Source organism: Manis javanica, chromosome 3 (genome assembly GCF_040802235.1).
Source record: "Manis javanica isolate MJ-LG chromosome 3, MJ_LKY, whole genome shotgun sequence".
Classification (NCBI taxonomy): domain Eukaryota; kingdom Metazoa; phylum Chordata; class Mammalia; order Pholidota; family Manidae; genus Manis; species Manis javanica.
Genome location: NC_133158.1, coordinates 16,647,255 through 16,670,915, shown reverse-complemented (window position 1 = coordinate 16,670,915; position 23,661 = coordinate 16,647,255). Strand labels below are relative to the sequence as shown.

Here is a 23,661-nt window from a genome sequence, read left to right as displayed (position 1 = left end):
TATATCAGTAGGGGGTTTGGTGTATAAATTATGCTACATCAATAAAAAAAAGTTTTTATGTGTGTTTGCAGGTACATTTAAAAGAATCTGGGAGTGTATATGTTAAAGGTGCTCATTCAGGGTGGTAAACTTTTCAAATTCTATTTTACATAGTTTTTGTATTGTCAAAAACTTGTCCAATGAGCATATATCTACCTTTAGCACAAGTACATACACACATATGCAAAGAAATCAAATAAATCTGTTTTATTTTGGAAATCAAATATTTATGAAGCATGTTCTTATTAATTCAGTAGCTGAGTCTCATGATACACATACCAAAACATGCTCCTTTAAACTGCAAAGAACCAAAATAGAGGGCTTGAAAGTGGGGTCTGAGGAATATCTTGCGCATCTTGTGTCAGACAGCTGAACATCCAATGTTATATTATGCCCAGAGTGTTTGGTGAGGCCCTCATTTTTCACCTGAAAATTCTACATTTCAGGACATGATTGTGTCCTCCTGCTGCTTATTGCTGTCATTTTGTTCATTTATATTTGTCTCATCAACTAAATTATGAGCTTCTGAAAGGCAAGACTCATTTCTTTTATCTTATTCATATTCTGCAGAGTGCCCAGCTCAGTATTAACTCTTGAGGAGTCATCCAAAAAGTACAGGAACTGTTAGTTATTTTTTCTCTGGGTGTGCAAAGCCCATAATAGAGATTGTAAATGGACAGTCCATAGGTGGATTTTAACTGCCAACATGATCCATTTTGTGTATAGAATATTTAAAAAATTTTTAGTTGGTTGCTGTGGTTTTTTTAAACATTGGAAGATATCATACCAAAATCAGGTTTCCAGCTTTTCTTGAAAAATCATAACATCTGATCCATCAGATCAACATTTCTACATGGCTACATGTGCTAAGAATTGTAAAGGAATGGCTCCTTTAGAAATACGCCCTCCAGTTTGCCACAGGCCCCACCACTTCCTGTTGCTTGACATCTGTTCTAGCCAGTCAATTTATGTGACTTACCTGGTCCCTGAGTTTGTCACTTCTGAGAAGTTTTGTGGTTGATTCTTCAAATCTGTGGGGCTTCACTGCTTTGTCCATATTCTGTTCAGGCTTCTGACCTACCCTCCAGGAACTGGAACAATTTCTTTTAGGAAAATAGCTTGGAAATGCAGCCTCCATGAATCCATTCCTGGTTACCCTTTCCCAGATGCACCCTTTGAATTTCTCTTATCTGTCACCTTCCACCTTGTCTACAGGGTCTTGTACAAACACCTTAAGATTATTATTAGAGCTTTTTATGTTCTCATATTTTCTTCTGGATTGTAAACTCCTTTTTAGCATGAAGGGTTTTACTCATCTTTAGACCCCAATTACAGTGATTGTACAAAATTGTTGTATAATAAATGTGCACTGAATTAAATAGGAATGCACATGCCACATTGAATTCACAAGAGTTTAGCAGTTTGGGGTGGGAAAAATCCTTTGGCCAGTGAGGAGAGGTGGGCAGTAAGGGTTGTAGAGAGAAAGGCAAAGCAGGGTTCTCAAGGGGCACCCAAGAAAAGCTTGATAAAAATCTAGATTTCTGACCCATGAGTCTTCTGGAGCTGGGCTCCACGTATCTGAGTTCTCATGAGGCTCTGCAGATAGTTCCTAGGCACACCAGTGTCTCAGTGTTTCTCAATCCTGACTGGATGTTAATTTCACCTATGGGGTTTTAAAAGATACTCCTGCCCAATCTCACCCTCAGAGGTTCAAATATAATTGTCTCAAGTATTATAAACAAAGGCCAAAACAAACCCATTGCTCTACTATGCAGCCAGAGGTAATCAGCATGTACTAGGGTAGGAGGAAAGAATAAAAAGTTGTGTGTGTTCTACTGCATTCTGGTTTTATTCTGTTGTTTTTTGTATTTTATAAATATTTATGAGAAGATGGATGCTGGAAAGAAAACTGTCCCCCCTCCTTTAATAATAATAGCTAATATTTGTTCAGTGTTTACCATGGGCCTGACACTATTTTCAAATATTTTCTGTGCATTAACTAATTCAATCCTTAAAGCAACCCTATAAGGTCAGCAGCAGTATTATCTCTATTTCAGGTACGTAATTATAAAAGCTGGGCTACAAACCCAGACAGAACAGATCTGGAGGTACCATTGTCAAGCCACAGTCCCTTTGTCCAAGAAAATCCAGTAAATATCCCATATATTCCAGAAAATTCTCTAGACTATGACTGACCCATACAAAATTTACTGACATTTCTTACATCTTATAACATTGTTCATGTTATAGTCTGCATCTAGTTGTGCTCCTAAACATATGCCAAGTACTTTTTATTTACTTAATTTATTTTACCAAATACTTTTTAGATGCCTAGCCTGTGGTATTCATTTCTCCTGCATGGCTCCACTTTGCTCTACATTCCCTGTGATGCTCTCCAGTGACTGTGCCACTTGTTTTTTCTCTCCAAAGAAAGTATGTGCACTGCGAGGCTAGAGCAAGCCATTATTCTTCGTACTGCTGCCTTACCTGGAACCCTTAGGCTGCCTTTCATGCTACCTACTGTTCTTGGAAGGGCAACTAACCTCTCTGAGCCTCAGGTTTTTCTGCATACTGATGTCCATGAACTCAGCTGACATTGAATAAACGAGCCATTGATATGTGCGGGGGAGCTGAACAAAGCCAATGTAGACCCTGGACTCATGAGGCTTTCAGTTCAGCCCCTTTCTCTCAAGAGAACTAAATGAGATCATTCCAAGCGAAGTGTTTACTTAGCTCAGGTCTGGGAGGGGGGCATGAAATAGCTTCTCAAGAAATGTCAGCTAGTCATTCAATGTATTCTGTTTAATTAAGAGCAAGGAGTCCCATTCGACACCAGTAGATAATTTAATTAAACTTCACAATGCCCAGATATAACATACATTACTCTATGTCAAGCAAGCCTTTAGAACTTCACATCTTACTCTCCATTTCATGTCAGGGCCTGGGAAATCAAGAGAGCCCACCTTCATCCCATCCCATCCTTTTTTGTAGGCTGGTGAGCTGTCAGAAGGAGGAGGAATAGAAGACCAAAAGAGAGAGGAGAGGGAGGAGAACGCCAACACCAGGGTTACTGGTCTCTTCCAAATATTGACACTGGATGAACCAACTAAACGTTTGCCCAAGTGCAGAGGTATGTATAATAGTGTAGTTGCAAGGTAATTTTTTTTTTAAAGTAGACTTGGTTTGGAAAACTAACTCATTGTGTATGGAGTCGTGGCTGTGGTAATGGTACACGCATTTAAAGCCATTTGGGAAATATTTCCTCCCAGCCCTGTCCGCGTCCCTCCGATGCTCTGCCTGTCTGCCCCTTTGGAGATAACAGGGAAATCTCAGCAGGACCGCCTTCCCGAATGGTCCGCCCTTCCTCCTCCCCTGCTTCTCTCGTTCGCGGTGTTACACCCAGCTTCAGATCAAGTTGGAATCGCGGTCCCTGTCACTTATTGGCTACTTTGAGTTCCCCTCCCGAGTTTGCTCATCTCTGAGGAAAGCAGAACACTGCAGAATCACATAACTCTTCTGGAGGGAAATGCCAGGCGTGGGGTAGGGGCTTATTCTTCTCTCTGTCTCTCACTTTCCCTCTTACTCTCCGTTTTTTCTCGTGCTGCGTTCCCTCCCTGCCCCCCCTTCTCACTCCCTCTCTCTCTCTCTCTCCAGAGCAGAGACTCCAGGTTTGAGGTTTTCAGATTAAGCCATTGACCAGACACCTTCCATCCCTACCCAGATTCTGTGCCTCCCGCAGCAGTCTGCGCCGCCTTTCCTTTATTCTAAAGGCGGTCAGGTCTCGGGAAGCTCGAATCCTGGGAGACGGAATCGAGACCCTCCCAGAGCCTTTCTGAGTCGGCGGGAGCCGGAGACGCGCGGGCTGGGAACCCCCCCCCTCTCCTGCTCCCCTCCTGCCGCCCCTGGGCACCAGCGCCTCCGCTCTGGCGGGGAGGGTGCGCCAGCCCGTAGTCGCGCGGCGGGGGCCGAGGGCGCCCCCTCCCTTCCTCGCGCTCCCCCTCCGCCTCCAGCTCTGCGTACAATGACTGGGCCGGAACGGCGCATCGGCCGAGTCTCATTGGCGGCGGCCGCCCCAGCCCCCAGAGAGGCGGCAGGCGGGGGCCGCTGGGGAGAGGAGCTGACAGCAAGGGGAGGCGGGCGGGACGCGAGGACGCGAGGGCGCAAGCGAGGCGGCGCGGGCCACGGCTCTAAGTGCGGATCAAAGCGAGGAGCACGGCGAGCGGCGGCGGGGCCGAAGGGCAGCCCCGGGCCGGGGATGCGGCGGGCGCCGGCTGCCCTGCGAGCCCTGGAGTCGGGCCGCGCGGCTCACTTGCGGAGCGGGAGCCTGGGGAGACGGGAGGAAGAGGAAGGCAGCCGCCGGGGACGGCGCTGCGCTGAGCGGAGTTGCGGGGCTGGCGCAGAGCCGGGTCCCCAGGTCGCGTTCGGTGAGCAGCCGAGACAATAAAGTAACGCTGCACGGCAGCCGAGCAGGTAGGTGGGCGCCTGCCCGGGTGCCCCGAGCGCGCGGCGGGGGCGCGCCTGGAGCCGCAGCCACAGCGGGCACTCCCCGTGCGCCCCGGGTGCAGCGCGTGGGCTTGGAGACCCCCAGTGGAGGTGCGGGTCCCAGACGCTCCGGCGAGCAGGAAACCCCGCCCCGCGCCTCCGGGGCTGCCTGCAGCCTAGTCGGGAGTCCCTTGGGCACTTGCCGCGGCGCTATGGTAGCTTTCGTGGTGTGGATACAGGAAGTTTGGCGGTTTCGAGGCGTTGGCGCTGATGGGTTTGCAAACGCGCCGCCAGGGACCATGTGCTTGGGTTGCCGCGCGTTCGTGGGAGGTGGAGAAAAATGCTGATGAATCCCAGATCCGGCTGCCCAGAGATACTTTCAAAGGCAGCGAAAGGAGTGGGGGAAATCCCTTGCGTTAGCAGAGGATACTAAGGGTTTAGTTTGGCCGCTAGAATTAGGTGTGTCTAATACTAGCTGCTCCTGCGTTGGAGAGGCGGTGTGCGTGTGGATTCCTCGCTGTTTTTTAGAATGTTTCACTTTCATCTGGGGAGTTGGGGCGGGGGTGGGGGCAAAGATGATAATTTTGAGAAATGTCATTCGCTTTGGGCTGGAGGATAAAATCTTTTTTGCACTGCATGTCCTGTGCTCTCTCAACGACAGTACTGAGCAGAGGCTGGTCTTGTTCACAAAAGGGGTGAGAGCTTGTATCAAATCTTCCTCGGGCTCGAGTGAGCAGCCTGCGGGAGGAGGTCTCTCTGTCTCTCCTTTGTGTGGCCGCTTCCTTCCAGATGTGAGAGTGTTGGGCTGGGCGCTCCTGGGTGGGGTAATAATTATCCCGAACATTCCTGCGATCTGCTAGGACTTGTAAACATACCAGAGCCAACTCCTCTGAACTTTGCAAACCGATTTGGTCGGCTTGCCGGTCCCCACAGCTGTGTCTGGAAGGTGGCCCCTCCGGGAAGAAAGACTTCAGAGGGCTGACAGCAACAGTCTTTCCAGAAAGCTGGTTGATTCTTCAAGGTTAGCTAGTATTTGCCCCCAGAAACTTACCAATGAATTTGAAAGATGTGTGCAAGATTTTAGCGCAATCCCTGACATGCTGTACCAGTCCTAAAGAGCATAGATCTATGGAACTTGTAAATCAGATGTCTGGAGAGGAAGAAAAAACAGCTTCACCTTACTTAACTTCCTCAGGCTGCACTTTCAAATGCCATCCACATACTGTTATGAATGGTGATTAAGAGCTTACTGTGTGTTAGGTAGCCCAGTATGCACTTTTTGGGCATCATAAATAGTCCATGGAGCGGTACTGAGCCCTAGAGGGAGGTTAAGAAACTTGCCATAAGTCACAGTGGTAATTGGGGTTTACAAGAGGTCTGACTCCAGATGCCAGGCTCTTACCGATGACAGTGCCTCTAAAACGGATGCGTTGTGGTAGCATTAATGATGATGAAGACAATTACAATAGCTACCTTACACATATTTTTTCATTAGAGTAAATAAGATGGTGTTTAAAACAGTGACAGACCCAAAGTAGATGCTCATTATATAGTTTGGTCTATATCCGCCAAACTAGGTGGTGGGTATATTGATAATTCTGTGATTGGTTTTTTTCTTTTTTTTATGTCTGAACATTTTTGTAATACAAATTAATGCATGTGCATGCACACACACCTTTTGAACAGTGCTTACATTTCCTAGTACAGAGCCAGAAGAATTCAGGCAATTTCAAGGACTTCTTGAACAGGAGAGGCTTCTCACTTCTCTATGATATCTGCAAGTATTAATCAAACACTTTATTTGCTTGCATTCGGTAATGCAGGTGGAATGTGTTTGAACAAAATGATGATAGAAAATGAAGAAATCTACCTAAAATAACATCATGCCTAGGTTTGATTTTAATTACTCCTGGGAAAGTTCTTAGAAGTCACTGGGTGGGCAAGTGACTGTCTTAAACTTCACTGTTTTGAAATTTGTAAGTTTTTATCTTAGAGGCAGAAAAGTTAATGGGCTTCTCAACAAGGCAGACAGTTGTGCTTGAGCCTAAGTCTAAAAAAGGGTGGGAGGAGTTAACTGTACAGCCACTCCAGAGTGTAAAAGCAGCTAGTTTTTTCAGTCTTGTTTACTGTCACTGGCTTCTATTTCCAGCATGAGAATCCTGGTTCTCCATTTGATTCCACAGATTTAATCAAGACTCTGCTTTTGAGCAGACAAAAAGGAAATTTTGGCTAACTGACAACACAAATAAGGTACATGGAAAACTGTTAAAAATACCCTGTCTTATCCAGCCTGTAGTATTGTCTAAAATTTCATGAACTCCTCATAGTTATTTTATACACATTACACGTGTAAGTGAAGGCTTGAGCTTATACTGCAAATGCTCACACACTCTCTCTCTCAATCTGTCTGCCTCCCTTTCCTCCCTCCCCCATCTTCTTCCCTCCCTCCCTCTAGATCTGGCCCAGAGATCTGATCTTATCAGGAAGGCACTATTTTTACATACTCACTGACTGCACTGCTGAGGTTCACTGAAATTTCTATCTTCAGCCTACAGATAAATAAATCATGTAACACATCAGCAAGATTTAGGTTGTCTTTTCTTACTTATGTACCTCTTACCTCTCTTCTTTTTAGACATGGTTTTTATTTTGTTTTAGAATGCACTTATCTTTTTGTTTGGTGATTGGTTTATTTCTATGTCATTAAGATGTTCTTTTCTTGTAAATGTGTGTCTTGGGAAGTCAGAGAAAAATGCTAAGATAGACATTTTCTGCTGTATCCTTGATTTAAGGGCCAAACCTCATGTTTTCCTCAATAACCTGACTGACTGAAGTTATCATGACATTTCTTACCTTATTCTTCCTGGTGAAATAAATTTTTAGCCTAATCTCATAAGAATGTTTTTCAAAATGAAGGTTATAAGAACAGTTTAGTGGGCTGCAACCAGCATTTAAAAAAAGGCATGACAGGACAGGAACTATCAGCCTTATCATGTTAATAAGTGTTCTGTAGTTTCATGAAACTTTGAGTCAGTTCTATTTCTGGGGCTGTGTACATATTATGGGTTGTAGTATAAAATTTAATCCTTACCCTGAGTCCCTGTCAAAAAAGTTTGAAAGCCACTGCCACAGGTGTATCTTTATAATAAGTGATAACTACCCAGTTTAAATGGATTTAAGATACTTGTGCATTTTTTCATATATAAGGTTCAAGTTACTAAAAGGCACAGAGGTAGAATTGGCTCCAAGATCATCTTGCTCAGGGTTGAACAATGACTTTCCCATCTGATTTCTTACTGTCTTCAGCTCTGCCTTCCTATTCTTTCCTCTGTTGTATTGGAGTTCCTGTGTGGCAAGAAGACTGTAGCATTTGCCGGTTTACACAATTTCAGGTTCAAGTCCAATGAAAAAGAATAGACCTCCTTTCCCCAGTTGTTGAAAACAGTCTTAAAAACAGTTCTGACTGACCCAATTGGCTTGGCTTGGAGGAAGCCCCTGTGCCTAATGACTTCTGCAGAGGTCAAGGGCTTTTTGCCCCAGTGGTAGTGTTCCACCCAGACCACGTGGACTGTGGACACCAGAAAGCTAGATCCCTAAATTAATACAGCTGCTGGAAAAAGGGGAGATGGATGCTGAGGAGGTCAAATAGATGTTTCTGTAATATCCAAGAGCCTAATTCAATGAAAGTTGATTTCTGTTCTCTTTGATGCCCCAACTAATGGAGGATGAGCTGAATTATATTCAGGCAAATAGATTATCAATATGATCTCTCATGTATATACATGAAAAATAAGGAAAGCTTTCACTGTCCCTTTTAACATGGTCAATATAGGACTTATGGCATCAAAATGCAGAACAGGTCAAATTGATAGTAGTTGTTCTACGATCCGATGACTGAGGGAAAACTGGCAGATATATTGATTAAAAATACACTCCAGCCCCTAAACCTTTTACAATAAGTGACAGTGATCCTTTCTTGCATTTATATGCAAATCTTGGAAGGCATTTATTTTGGTCAATTTATTGTGCTAATGTGGTGAAATAGTTGTTTAGGTAGTGTCTTTGAGCAAATTATTTGAAGACCACACCTCCTTAAGGCCTAAGGCCACTGAGTTCTCTGGCTCAGCAACTCTTCAGTCTTGGGATATTTCTCTGGGTCTCTATTCCTTCCCCCTTGGGTGTGTGCTGCTTTTAATTATCCTCTGCCACTTCATGTACAATTATCCAGTGGGTAAGGGGGCCCTAATTGTGTGTGGCTGTGAGGATAATGCTCCCTCACAGCAGAGGCCCTCTAGAAATAGGGTGATCATACTGGTTTGCCTGGATCAATGCTGGTTAATGTCTGTGCCTGCACGTTTGACCAATAAATTATGTGGTCACCCACCCATAAAAGCTATTTTAGGGGGCCATGATTAGGGGGGTCTTTGTAATAGAGTAAATTATAAAGAATTCCTTTCACAAGGCAAGATTAAACGGTAATGTTTCAGGATGTACACTTAGGTGGTAAAACATACACTAAAGCAAGGAAGAGATTTCCCGGAAGGTCAGAACAGTGCGGTGGTTCCCAACCAGGGGTGATTTTGCTGCTAGGGGACGCCCTGCAGTGTCCAGAGAAATCGTTGGGTCTTGCTGGCTGGGGGGAGGTACTGCTGCTGTCTAGTGGGTAGAGGCTAGGAATCTGCTAGACCTCCTTACAATGCACAGGACAGCCCCACAGCAAAGAATTACCCAGCCCAAAATGTATGTAGTGTGGAGATTGAGAAACCCTGGGAAGTAGTTACATTTGAAGAGGGAGTAGGGAGAGTATTGAGGAGCTTCTGTGGCATCAGAGTGATGGATAGATACATGTCTGTTCACTTGGAGATAATTATTGAGATCATTAAATAATTATATTTTGTTCACTTTTTAATGTATGCTATACTTAAAAGGCATTTTAAAAAAAACACCAAGTCCTCACTATAACTGAAGGATAAAAAAAACTTCTGATGCCTAGTGGTGTCTCGTTTAGAAGTGAGTGCTCAGTTCAAACTAGTAGCACTAATGGTGGTTCACTAAGTGCTCACCTGTGCCAGAAAATACTCTGCCAAGGTCACATCATATTTGTGAAGTGGGCAAAGTCTGTGTGTTGACAAATATTTTGCAGAAAGGCAGGCTGGGTCATTTTATGAGCACTGGCTCTTGAGTCAGCAACACTTTCTTTGAGCAAATGGCTCAAAGAAGTTTTCTACAAATATGTGACTTTGACCAAGTAAGTGGCTTTCTCTTTTTTGTGCTTTAGTTTTCTCATTTGTAAAATGGGGAGAATGAGAGTTCCTACCTCACTGGGTTATTTTGAGGATAAAATAATAGAATGTAACATGTTTCACACGGTGCCTGCTACGATATACTGAATATGTTATAAAAGTTATCTATTGTTATTTGTACTTTCTGGAGGATAGGAGGAAATATTAATAGCTGTAATTTTTATTGAACACTATGTGCCAGATTTCAATCCAAGCATTTTCAACTCTTGTTTTTCTTTATTGTTATAAATGCTGTGATGTGGATTAGTTATATCCACTTATTGTTACTATGTCTACTAAAATAGGGTGTATGAGTTAATGTTAGATGATAGATGGAGACTCATTTTACTTTGAGGTTATTTATTTTAATGTATTCCAAAAATTTTTTTCCCACTTAGACCTTCAAACCTTTAAAAATATGTTTCTTCCTGCCTTGATGAATAAACTATGAACAGAGTGGATGATATTACTTAGGATGAGGCTAAACAAGACATATTGTCAATGTAAAATCATTACGCTGTATGTATTAGGTAAAACATAGTGTGGGTGGTATTGAAAAATGGCTAAACTGATGAAAGGAAGATGTGAATGAGTGAAGTGGGGAAACACCAGGCCCAAGAGATGTTTGTGCAACTTCATGCACATGAATCACTTGGGGACAGGATTCCGATTCAGCAGGTCTGGACTGGGGCCTGAGATTCTGCATTTCTAACATCCTCCCAGATGCTGGTAGTGCTCGTCTGTGGAGGGTACTTTGCCTAGCAAGGGAACAGAGAACCTGGAAGGTTCCTGGACCTGTGCTGGGTGCTATGGGGGATTCAGAGACATGTGAGGTAATCTCCTGCCTCACAGAAGCTTAATCTAGTTGGGGAGTGATGATGTGGGTGAACATGGGAGGTAAACTCCCCCATCCGGAGGAAGTGCCACCCCAAAAGACGGTGCAGGTGCAGTGGTCTGCCCTGGAGCTGCTGTAGTGGGCTGGCCAGAAGGGGTGAGCAGGGTGGGATTTCTCTCGGCCTGGAGGATTTGTAGCACCAAATCAAGAGTTCCAAGACAGGCTTCAGAGCCTGATGAGCCTCATCACACAGACTGATGAGCAGTATAAGGGTACAAGTAATAGGGAAGGCTCCAAAAAATGCCTGCATGTGTGAAGTGGAGATTTCAGCCACACTCTGATTAACGTGGAGAGTCAGTCTGGAGCATTTGGTTAGAATAACCTCCCTCTTCAATGAACAAGACCCTGCTTGGTAATTAGAGTCTGTGTATTGAGACCCTGTAAGTGCCAGGGCTTGCTAAATGCTTGCCGTACAGTAATTTGTTCCTGTCCCCTCAGTGACCCACAATAACTTATACTTTAAAGAGAGGGAAACCCAGGCTTGCAGAGGCTGTGTGACTTGTTCAAAAGTCATACTGCTGGTAAGTGACAGACCTGGAATTCAAACTCAGCACCGTGTCTGTGCTCATTGGTACCACCCTGCAAGAGCCCGTGCTTTGTTATCTCTAACAGTCATAGCCTGAGAGGTGTGGCTTTCTCTGCAGAGAGCCTACCTCACAGGAGATTCTAATGGCCCATCTTGTTTCAAATGAGCATGTTGCCCCCCAAAACAGATCCTGAGCAAACATCCCAAGTTGCCAGTAGTGTGTCCTTCATTGTTATTTATAAGAGATGATACTCCTTTCTGCCTTGCTAAATAAACTATTAACAGGCTGGAGTTTCAGCATTGTGACCTTACATAAGAAGTAAATTCAAAACTGTCCTCCCCTAACCCAACCCTGCCCCAATAAGCACCGAATGTTTTCTTGCAATGAGGAGACACTTGCCTCTGGAAATCACTAAGTAGCCTAGACACAGTTGTTGGAAATAATTATGCCTCTGTCACAGCCCCTCCTGATTCAAAAGGTCTTTCTGAAATACCAGCATCCATCTTCCAGCTGCTGCTTGTCTACAGCAACCACGTTGGTAGGGGACCTGACAGTGGGTGCGGCCAAGCATTGTTTTCAGGCACCGTTGATTGCACCTGACTGAGGCCAGCGCATCAATCCAGTCATATAGCAAAAGAGCAAAGGGACCATATGTGACCTGAGTGGCTAGCTTACAAAGGCACAAAGCTCCCGGAGCCAGTTCTGGCACTGTTTCATCCAAGTTTATTAGTCTGGCCGGTTTCTGCCACATGAAGGAGAAGGCGGGGAGCGCATTGGCTGGGAAATTAGGAGGCCGGCTTCTAATCCCCGCAGCCCAGACTGACCTGAACCACGTTAGTGAGCTCTCTGGATTTGCCAGGCAGGTGGTGACATTTGAGGTTCCTTCTGCCTCTAAACCTTTCCACTATGAACAACCAGAAATGTGCACCTTGCACTTTATCCTCAAAACAAATAGACGTACTGTTCTCATTTTAGTTTTTCAAAACAAGTCTCAGGTAATTTAAATCCACTTAAAAGGGCTCCCTGATCAGAAGTGTGTCAGTAGATCGATTCAGTGAAATGATTTGCTGTGCAGTCAAAATGATATTTGGTGTAACTTGCCGTATCAAGTGTACTTTTTGAGTATTTAGGCAAATCTCAGAACATTAGATAGTGTAGATTCTTTGATGAGTCAGGAAAAATAAGGGTATTTGAGGCCATCACAGATTAACTAATCGCATCCTTTTAAATGTGTGCATTGAAATGCAGGATCCTGACTAAGTAATGAAAACCATGTGCAACTAGATTGGGACCAAAGAGCCCTGCCTGTCCCAGGGGGACTATAAGACTTAAATTGAGGACATATCATGGTAATTTGCTCCAACTGTGTTAAATTAATTCAATTTGTATTTTGGAAAGAAAAAAAGCGTGCTGTTTTATATACCTCCATTTCTCAATCTAGCTGCATTTTCACTGCCTAAAAGAATGCCTCACAGTTTATGAGAGGTCAAAAGTGAGGTTCTGAAAAATAAAGAGTAGGAAGTCATTTTTGCAATGATGCAGCTGCTTTGAACAGTTCAAATCATGAACTGTTCTTGTACTTTCCTAGCCCTAAGCTTAATTATACTTGGAAAGCATCCTGGAAACCTATCATCCATCTTCGGATCTCAGAGAGAAGATAAAGGGTATTTAAAAAGCGACAGTTTGTCAGCAAGCGTTCATGCTATTCAGTAGATACTTTCACTGTAATAATGAGAGGAAAATGTAACTTTGTCTTCTTTCAGAGTATACAATGCAAACACTTTTCTTCCCACACCTTATACAGTTTCATTTATATAGCATTGCCAAGGAGTAAGTCAGTTGTTTTACTTAAGTGATTTTTCCAGATGATTAAAGCTTACTTCTGCCTACCCACAGTATTTTTTGCTTGAACTATCTTTGATGAAAACATGGCACATGCTTCCTTATTTTTTTACATGGAGTATATAAACGTAGTTAGACCTTTCCTTGACTTCAGCTCCTCGTGATAAATATCATTTCTGTTCCTTGTCATCATCCTGTTACTCTTTGACAGCTGAATTGGTGGGGCTGAGTGCCTCTGTATAAATAATCACTCATTTCTATTCCTTTGTAGTTACCATTATTCCTAACAGGGCTTTCCTGAGTAGTTAGCAAATCCCAGACAGGGTGCTAAGAACTTCGTATACATTATAATCTTAGCTAATCTGCCTAACCTCCAAGAAATGAGATTTTTTCTCCTCTAATTTATGGGTGAGAAAATAGAGGTTTAAGAAATACGTACTAAGTGACAGAGCTGGGATTTGAATCCTAGTCTCTTAACTGCAATTTGCCTGTCAATAGCTATTACACGAGTTGCCTCTTGTTGTGTGTCTCCCCCCTGCCCCCTCTTTGGGGATTTCTGTCCATCCCCTTGCTTTAAAAACCTTTGCCCAGGTAAGGGTCCAAAATTAGGTCTGCATCTCTTTTATGGGGCACATTTTTAAAAAATTTTATTTATTTATTTATTTATTTTGATCTGTTTACTAGGATCTCCCTTACCCCAAGTCCCCCCCACAAACCCCATTACAGTCACTGTCCATCAGCATAGTAAGATGTTGTAGCATCACTACTTGTTTTCTCTGTGTTGCAAAGCCCTCCCCTTTCCCCCACCCCCTACATTATATATTCTAATCATAATACCCCCTTTCTTCTTCCCCTCCCTTATCCCTCCCTACCCTCCCATTCTCCCCAGTCTCTTTCCCTTTGGTAACTGTTAGTCCATTCTTGAGTTCTGTGAGTCTGCTGCTGTTTTGTTCCTTCAGTTTTTCTTTTCTTCTTATACTCCACAGATGAGTAAAATCATTTAGCATTTGTTTTTCTCTGTGTGGCTTATTTCACTGAGCATAATACCCTCTAGCTCCATCCATGTTGTTGCAAATGGTAGGATTTGTTTTCTTCTTATGGCTGAATAATATTCCATTGTGTATATATATACCACATCTTCTTTATCCATTCATCTACTGATGGACACTTAGGTTGCTTCCATTTCTTGGCTATTATAAATAGTGCTGCGATAAACATAGGGAGGCATCTGTCTTCTTCAAACTGGAGTGCTGCGTCCTTAGGGTAAATTCCTAGAAGTGGAATTCCTGGGTCAAATGGTAAGTCTATTTTGAGCATTTTGAGGAACCTCCATACTGCTTTCCACAATGGTTGAACTAATTTACATTTCCACCAGCAGTGTAGGAAGGTTCCCCTTTCTCCACAACCTCGCCAACATTTGCTGTTGTTTGTCTTTTGGATGGTGGCCATCCTTACTGGTGTGAGGTGATATCTCATTGTGGTTTTAATTTGCATTTCTCTGATAACTAGCGATGTGGAGCATCTTTTCATGTGTCTGTTGGCCATCTGAATTTCTTCTTTGGAGAACTGTCTGTTCAGCTCCTCTGCCCATTTTTTAATTGGATTATTTGCTTTTTGTTTGTTGAGGAGTGTGAACTCTTTATATATTTTGGATGTCAAGCCTTTATCGGATCTGTCATTTACAAAAACATTCTCCCATACTGTAGGGTACCTTTTTGTTCTATTGATGGTGTCCTTTGCTGTACAGAAGCTTTTCAGCTTGCTATAGTCCCACTTGTTCATTTTTGCTTTTGTTTTCCTTGCCCAAGGAGATATATTCATGAAGAAGTCGCTAATGTTCACATCCAAGAAATTTTTGCCTATGTATTTTTCTAAGAGTTTTATGGTTTCATGACTTACATTCAGGTCTTTGATCCATTTTGAATTTACTTTTGTGTATGGGGTTAGACAGTGATCCAGTTTCATTCTCTTACATGTAGCTGTCCAGTTATGGGGCACATTTTGTTATCTTTTTCCTCAAGTGGGGTTTTGAGAGTATTTTTGCTGATTCCTAGGTCCAAGACATCTTCCGCACAGTTGCACTTTCTGGAAGTCTAACCAAAGTCTAACCAGTCCATTCATCACTGTGTATGCTAAGACCCTGGGGGGGATTATAGGATTTTCTGCATTATGATTAAGCAACATAATCATGAAACCTGCTATCAGAGGAATTCTTAGTAAGTCTAAAATATAAGGGTCAGCAAACTTCTTGTGAAAAGGCCAAGTACTAAATCTGTTAGGTTTTGTTGGTCCTGGGGTGGGCGTTTTAACTACCCAACTCTGTCTTTGCCGGGGAGAATAGCCACAGATAATACATAATAATGGGTGAGGCTGTATTCCAGCAAAAGTGTATTTACAAACCAGCAGTGGACAGGAGTTGGCCAACTCCTGTTATAATGCAAAAAGGACCAATCTAGACACTTAAAAAGCTAACCTAGGTAGGCAGTTCAGAGCCAGTGTAGAGCAGTGGCTGGACCCCAGGCCTCTGGAGATCCTTGCCTGGATTTGTCTCCTAGCTCCGTCGGTCACTACTTCAAATTGGGCAAGAACCTTAACCTCACTGTGCTTCAGTTTTCCATCTTACAATTAGGAAAATAATAGTCCTTACATCATAGAGTTGCCTTGAGAATTAAAGAAATTATATGGAAAGTGCTTAAAAGGGCGCCTGGGACAAAATAAGGGGCAGTGTAACTTTTTTGTGAAATTAAGAATCATCCCGAATCTAATTTCTCATGAGACAGAATAGTGCAATGTGTTGATGGAAAGAATGAAGACTTCCTTTGCTCTGAGGGAAGTGGAGGCAGTGGTAAAGCTCCTGCCTGTGTGGATGGAGTGTGGTGAGAAGAAGGAGATTGGTAGTGCAGGGAGCAGCGTGGGTTAGGAAAGGCCCCTACCTGGGAGTTCTGGAGAACTGGGTTTAGCTGTTAACACAGTCTTTAACCAATGTGCCCTTAGGCAAGTCACTTCTCTTAGGGCTCTGGCTTCCCTAGCCATAAAATAAGGGGTTTCAACTAGATTAGTGGATACAAAGTGATTGCTTACACCTGAATTCTGCCATTAGCTCTTAGAATGTTTTTTTTTTTAATATTTGAATTAATCACCAGCAATTGTGAATCAGGGGATTGCACAAAAATGCTGGCATCCTGGTTTGTTACAAAAATTCAGAAGCTCTAGCAACCCTGACTGCATTCCTGTGTAGCAGCAGGTGACCAGCACTGAGTAATGGCGGCACATGGGTCCAGTCACTGATTCCTGGAGCAGATGCTGCTGGTGCCCAGCCCGTATCCTTGCCCTTACCACTGCAGTGCAGGCCAGCTAGGCTTCCACTGCCAGCACCTGCATTTGTTTGTCTGAGGACTTTCTCTGTCCGTGAAAGTGGTAAGTTGCAAGTGCTTGGGAATTAACACCCACCCCTCAGTGATGATGGGTTAACATCCAGGCACCCAAGCTCCCTTGCTGATCTGATGGAATGACTAAGGTATATGTTCTACATCATTTCTAAGAGTTTCCCCCTGGGGGTAAACTTCAATCACCCATGATGATAGATGACTTAATAGGACACTGTTTTTTGGTGTTTTTTCCTTCCTTGTCTCGTTTCCTTACTCTCTTCCTGGTGTTTCCTGGGATGAACTCTCAGATAAACACATCATACTTGTATCTTTGTCCAAGATCAGCTTCTGGCGGAAATCAGACTAAGAAACCATAGACTCTACCACTGAGGTCAAAAGAGAATTGCCCTTGCTTTTCATCATGTTTGAGCAGTTTTTCTTGGGTAGAGAAATAATTGTCCATCCCATGCCTATCAAAAGAGGGAAGGTAAAAGATGGACTGGGTTTCTAGAAAATGGAAATATATTTCTTTATGAAAGCAGAGACAGAAAGCTTTGTGCAAATGATCTTCACTTACTGAAGTCTTGCCCCTGTAGATGTCTGAACTGTGATTCCTGCAGTAAAAGATCTTTATGGATTTTTAAAGTGAGGACAATTTTAGTGGGGTACTTGGTGAGAAGCAGTCAGAATCCCTAAAGTATAATGGGTAAGTTGCTTTAACCTGCTTGAGGAGATTTGTGTTTAAAAGAGGAAAATTGAGAATCAAGTTTGTTTTCTAAGAAAGCAAGCAACCATCCTGGATTGCCCAGAGCTGAGAACTTTTCTGTGAGCAGGGACTTTCAGTACTAAAATCAAGAAAGTTCTGGGCAAACCAGGATGAGTTCATTGGTCACCCGACTCTAGATGCGGGTCATACATAGGACCTTTGGAAGTCCAACCCTTGAAAGATTGTGTACTCCCTGTATATATATACATATATATATTTCAAAATAAAGTTGTATTTTTAAATGACCCCAAACTTAAATGAATGCTGAAATAAAATAGCTTCTTTCTAGATTTCTAATTACAAAAAACTGAGTAAATTTAACAGTGTGACTTTGGTTTGCCATTCTGTCTGGACCCCTGCTTTGTCACTGTGTGGACCTGGCTGGTGGTGGGGAAACACTGTTAGTTAAGGGAATGAATTTGGAAACATTCAGTACTTCTTCCCTTTCACGGCTTCCACTCGATCAGTTGAGTGGGGGCTCTGGAGGGTTGCACCCATATTTGGAGCTCCAGGTGCTCTCCTCAAAGGTAACAGGGAGACTGGAAAAGACTTGTCCCCTCGGTTCTAGGATAAAGCACTTGAATTCCCATTGGCTCTTCTCGAGGTCACCATCATCTCTCTTCTCCTGGATGTTCATCTATTTTTAGTGACATTGTGTTTTAATCAGAGATGAGCTTGTGAAAATCTTTACACCCAAATTAGAAGAGCATGTCACAGCTGGGTGGGGGCGAGAAAGAGCTGTGCCCCAAGACAGAGGACATAAATAGCAAGGGTTGTGAACGGCACCAGAACGTGGACTCTCTGAGAATCAGAAAGCAGATGTGTGGTCTGCACAGCAGAACATGAAAGGAAGACCTGGGAATTGAAGTTTATAATGATTTTGTATCAAATCAGGGAATTTAGACCCTGGAGTAAATATGAGAAGCTCAGTGGAAAAGTTTTAAGTACATTTGGAACCAGAAAGAACCTTGTTTGTAGGACTAAGTAAGATCTGTCACTTAATTACATTTATGACCTTGCAGAGGTCATGAAAAATTCTCATGCCTCAGCTTCCTCATTCATAAAATGGAGATGAGAAGGTAGGAAAGTTGACTTCAGCTGAGGGCCTGCTGTGCACCAGGGGCAGTGTTAGGAGTAGTAGAGCAATTGTTTCATTTAGAATCTTTGAGTTCTGCAGGGTGGGTATAATTGGCCCCAATTTACAGATGAAAGATGAAGTCTTTGAGGCACCAAAGAGTCAAATAATGTTGCCAGCATCCCTCAGCTGGTAAGTGACAGAGCCAGAACTCAAATCTGGGTCAGGCCGAGCCCAGAGCCTGTGGCAGCCTGTTAGCCCCATGGGGATCATACCTTACTTCTCAAGGGGGTGGTCTTATTAGGACTCATTCAGAAGCATATCCTGAGATAGCCTGCAAATTGTTTCTTTGGAAAGTGTAGGAATACCAGTACTGAAGTCAGGAAATAAGGAATGGAAGGCAGCCCCCAAAAAGTGACTCATCAGTGCAGCAACCACAGCAGGCTAGTAGGGCTTCATCTCACTGGGAAAACCCAGGAAGCAACCCAGTGCTGTGATCCCGTACGGGGTCCAGGGAGCTGCGGTGTTTGTACACCAGCTGCTGAGGGTCATGAAATGAAGGCTACTTCTAAGAGATTTAATGATAATTCCTAGGTGCTTCCCTTGTATTCTATGCCTGGCAAAGCAGGACTGTCAGCCTGAGAAAGCCCTTGGCAGAGAAATGCACGTGTGGCAGTTGGAAGAAGGCCATTGTGTCCTGAAGTGGTAAGGAGAAGGGAGTGTGGAAGGAGCACAGATAGCACCTACTACAGTGTCTGTAAAGTTTGCCCATCCCGTGTGCTCTAAGGAAGGGGAGTGTGAAAAAGGATTGTGAACCAAGAGCAGGGAAGGACAAAATTACACTAATATCCTGTTAGTGGGAGTAACAGGATTAGCAAGAACTTTTGTTTTCGTAAGAGTTCAACAGCTTGTTTTCCTGGCACCTCTTAAGGTCCCTTTGTCTTCGGGAATGTGGTTACTGAGCACTACAGCAGGTACCGACTGTGGCCTGTCTGATTTCCATCCTCCTCCCTCTCCATTAGGGGAGTTCTTTGTTTTGTGTGGTCTCAGTGGGGCAGTGCCCATCTCTCTCTCGAACCAAAGAGAGTAAATTGCTCCTCTCTCTCCATGTCACACAATCCAGGAATGTGGCAGAGACTGATTTTTGCCCCTCAGGATCCATTTACTTTCCTCCTTTTAGTAACAGCTCCAACCCTTTGGGTTTTCTCTGGGAGGGTGGCTGTCGAGTAGGGACTACATTTCCCAGCTTCCCTTATATGTGGTGTGGGCACCTGAATAAGCTCCGCCTTATGGGAAGGAGAGGAAGTGGTCTGTGCAGTTTCTAAGTTGTTCCTACTGAAAGTAAACGTCTTCTGCTGGGTCCATCAACCTTCTCTTGAGCTGAACAATGGTGTGGGGAGGCGCCATCTGCCACCGCCGGGCTGAGGGCAGTAATGCAGCCATTGGTTCACCACTCAGGAGTTCCCCTGGGGACAACCGAAACTGGACCCCCTGTACAGAGGGCAAAGAGAGACAGAAGGAAGAGGCAGACAACTTCAGATTGGTAGGTGGCAGTTTTACTAAGCGAGGGAACTTACGAGGCTTGTCTTGGGCAGCCCCAGGATGCGTAATCCCCACACCCACCGACCAGAATCTTAAAAATTCATATTGAGGCCTTAACAGGGTTCAGGCACTGTCCAGTACAGATAGCCTCAGCGAGACGTTACTCTCACAAGGCTAAGTCCTTGAAAGGGACCTTAGGTCAGGAATGGTGGGCAGAAGGTATATTCCAAGGACGGGGGTGTGGCGAGGAACCCCTGACTGCCTGGGACCGGCTCACAGGTCAACTTTCAGTCACATCCTCTCAATGACCTCCTCCAGCACCAGGGGATGGCAGAGCATCAAGGTGGAAGGGTCTGGGTTCCTCTATGTCTGTGTGGACCACAGCTGTACTACCATCCCCTGCCCCCTCCCAGACCATCCTTTAATTGGACTTGGACTTGGAAACAGAACTGATCGAAACCACTGGTCTCTGTTAAAACCAAGAACCTATGTTCTGACTGATATAAAGGTTCCACATATGACTTAACCTCAGCCAACTGGAAGTTAACAAGAAAGATCACAGGTGTTGAAACTAGGAAGACCTGAATTTAATTGTAACTCTGCCACTTATTAACCAGATGTTGAATAAGAAACTAGTCTAAACCCCTTCTGAGACTGTGGCATGTATTACCATATTTAATACTCTGAAGCAGATTTCTGACAGCAAAAAGCCTGGGACGATGCTTGGTACACAATCACAATCAAGGAAGGATGTCTATTGATGTTATTCATATCATTATTAATAATTCACAATGCTGAGTTGTTGCTAACCAAGTCAGGAAATATTAGTAACCTTATACGTGCTGGCTGTAAGGTCTGGAATTAGTTTTGCTAATTTCTGGAGAGTTTGGGTGATCCATGGTAAACTAGCAGATCAACAGAAATGTCCTCTCAGAGCATGGTGGGTAGTGAGCATTTACTTACCTCAGATAAAGGATATATTCTAATTAGTGGAGCAAAGGCTAAGGTGGACAGACTCCCTGGGTTGGTGCCTTATGATCCCTCACAAGGACACACCCTGGGTAGGGGTGTGGGGATGACAATTGAGGGTAGAGGAACCAGCTAGTCAGGGGAGAACTAAATATCCTCACTTTTCCCTGGCTAATATGGGAAGCCACATCCTTAGTATCTGTGCTAATTGCTAGTGGCTTACCTGATATCCATTTCCTCCATTCTTAGAAGCAGAACTCCAATTTTGAGGTGGTAGTGTGCTTTGCTAAAAGACTATGTTTCCCTTCCTCCTATATTATTATATATGGCCAAGTGTGACCAAGTGATGGCCAGTGAGGTATAAGCAAAAGTGTTCTGTGGGACTTCTGGAAAAGGTCCCAGTTGGGAGCTAAGGTAGGAGGCATGATCTTTTGCCTTTTCGTCCTCTTCCTTCTGCTGTCTAGAACACAGGAACAATGGCTGGAGCTTCAGCAATGATTTTGTGACTCTGAAGGCAAGGAACCATGTGGTTCAGGGTGGCTGAATAGACTATAAGAGGGGACCTATTTTCTACTGGAAAAGGCTACCCCACATGACTACCTGAGGGCCACCCAAAGCTCATTCCTCACCATTACGCCCTCTACTATTTTGGCTTTATGTTTATTAATGAGCCTTAACCTTGTTTGTGTTAAGCAGTTCAGTAGCCTTCAAGGCTCACAGCCCCATGCTGAAGGACTACAGAACTACTTCTTTCATACTTTCGTGGGGCTGGGTTAATTTCTTCATCCTTCATGCAAATGCCTAGAGTCTATCTTCCCAGCAGAATGATCATATGATCTCATCATTCTGCCCACTGCACCTAGTTAGGACGGAACATTTTGGTACTAAACTGTACTCTAATTTTTTTCATTTGTTATCTTATGGCCTTTCCATAAAATAGGTGGTCCAAAACCTTTTTTCCAAATACTATATAACACTTCTTATTTTTTACTTTTCTGTATATGTGGATGGAATCCTGAGGATTGTTCCCACAGAGAGGGATCCTTGGAAAGGGCCTTAGAAAATTAACCTATGAGGTAACCTGTGATTTACAGGTTAATCTCTGTTGAATTAGTAAACTCAACACTCACTGGTTATGCATCTATTGGTTCTCATCTCCAGGCCCACCCTGCTCTCCTCTGAGGTGTGATTCATGATTGAAAGTCCACAAACTACATTTGCCACACTCCCTTTTAGCTGGCTTCTGATTAGGCTCTGTCAGTGAATAGTGGTGATTAGAGATGAGGGTGCAGGAAGACAGGAGAAGGGATTTATGTCTGCTTCCATCTCAAGGGTGTTCTCTCCAACAGCAGCACACATCAGTGGTGTTTCAGCTGGGAAATGTATACTTGAGTGGAAAGACTGACCCAGTCCCATATTTACAGTGTCATCTGAGGGCTAAAGGGTAGGGGAGGGTATCACACGGTCCACTGTACACCAAACCCCACTTCTCCCTCCTGGTGGTACACAGCTAGATAGCATTGTTCAGCCTCTCCTGCTGGAATACTGGGGCTGGACAAGACAAGGAGAGAGGACAAGGCTGAGCTCTGGCCAGTGGAACATAGGTAGAAGTGCTATGTGCTGTTTCTATGCCTGGCCAGTCAGAACTGCCTCCACTACTTCATTGACTTTCTCTGCTTTTGGACACAGAAGATCCAAGCCCAAGTCCAGGACCATCAGAGTTGGCAAATTCCCTAGAAGGAAGGAGCCTGGGACCCCTAAACAACTTTGTGAAACAGAATTCCTTCTCTATAGCTGACCTGCATTGGGTCTTGACATGATGAGAAAGCAACTTTTAATGTGCTAACCCACTGAGATCTGCGGGTTGTGTTTTTAAGGTTACATTTTATTACTTCCCTAACCAGTATTTAGAAAGATTTCTAAAATGATAACCTTTGACCATGAATCTTCTTGCAGGATCTAAAAATTAAAGTTGGAAAAATGGTGTATCAGACGTGCAGCAACTAACGTGCCTCTAAACATCTGCAAAGGTTACAACTTGCTTGAGGGTTCATTCATTTATTTATTCATTCAGGAAACATTTATGGAGTGCCTCCAGCAATTGTGCGGACTTTGGGTCAGCCAGGAAAGAGAGTCTGTCTTTCCACTGAGCCAGAAGACTGAGAAGGAGCAGCCTGGATATTTTGGTGAGGGTAGGCATTCCTAGGCAGAAAGTGTGGCCAAGTGCAAAGGTTCCAGAAGCAGGAACGTGCTTGGTCCATTTTAGGAATAGAGAATGTGGGCCAGTGTAGCTGGAACACAGTGTGGCAAGAGAGACAGTGGTGAGGCAAGATTAAATCATGGAGGACTTTGTTGACCATGGTTGGGAGTTTGTATTTTAAGTAAGGTGAGAAGCCAGTGAGTTGTTATTTGCAGAGAGATGACATGATCTAACTAACATTAAAAAAAAAAAAAAACTCACATGGGATATTTAGTAGGTGGGGGATGTCAAATAAAAAAGCAGCAGTTTAGCTTGGATATGGTAGCAGGTTAGCTGGTGGTGATGGTGGCTTGAACTGGGAAAAATGTGCTTTGGGCAAACCAATTAAGAGACAGACTGAGAGGAGAAGGCAGGACAAGAGGGGACCAAGGAAACCAACACAAAGACTGAGGAAGAGGCTGCCAGGAAATTCATGTGTAATGCAGCCCACTCAGAGGCAGAAATCAAAGTGCCTTCCTCAGCCAAAGGACCTGGCCAGACCCTAAGAGTGGGTAAGCATCCCTGTGAAGGAGGGTGGAGCAGCCCTAGCTGGGTCTCACTCGTTGCCCCTGGGACAGTTAGGTGATACGTATGGAAAGGAGCTGGCCTTTCCACAGGGCCAGCAGCAGCTTCAT

General features: G+C 43.9%; 1 protein-coding gene across 1 annotated transcript in view; it reads left to right on the top strand.

Annotated features, from left to right (window-relative positions):
• The first annotated feature begins 4,173 nt into the window (after positions 1-4,173).
• The window catches only part of FRMD4B (FERM domain containing 4B), a 294,561-nt gene continuing 275,073 nt past the window's right edge, over positions 4,174-23,661 (top strand). The window contains exon 1 of the mRNA XM_073230891.1: positions 4,174-4,509. The gene's annotated coding sequence lies outside the window, so the exon portion shown is untranslated. The remainder of the gene's footprint in view (positions 4,510-23,661) is intronic.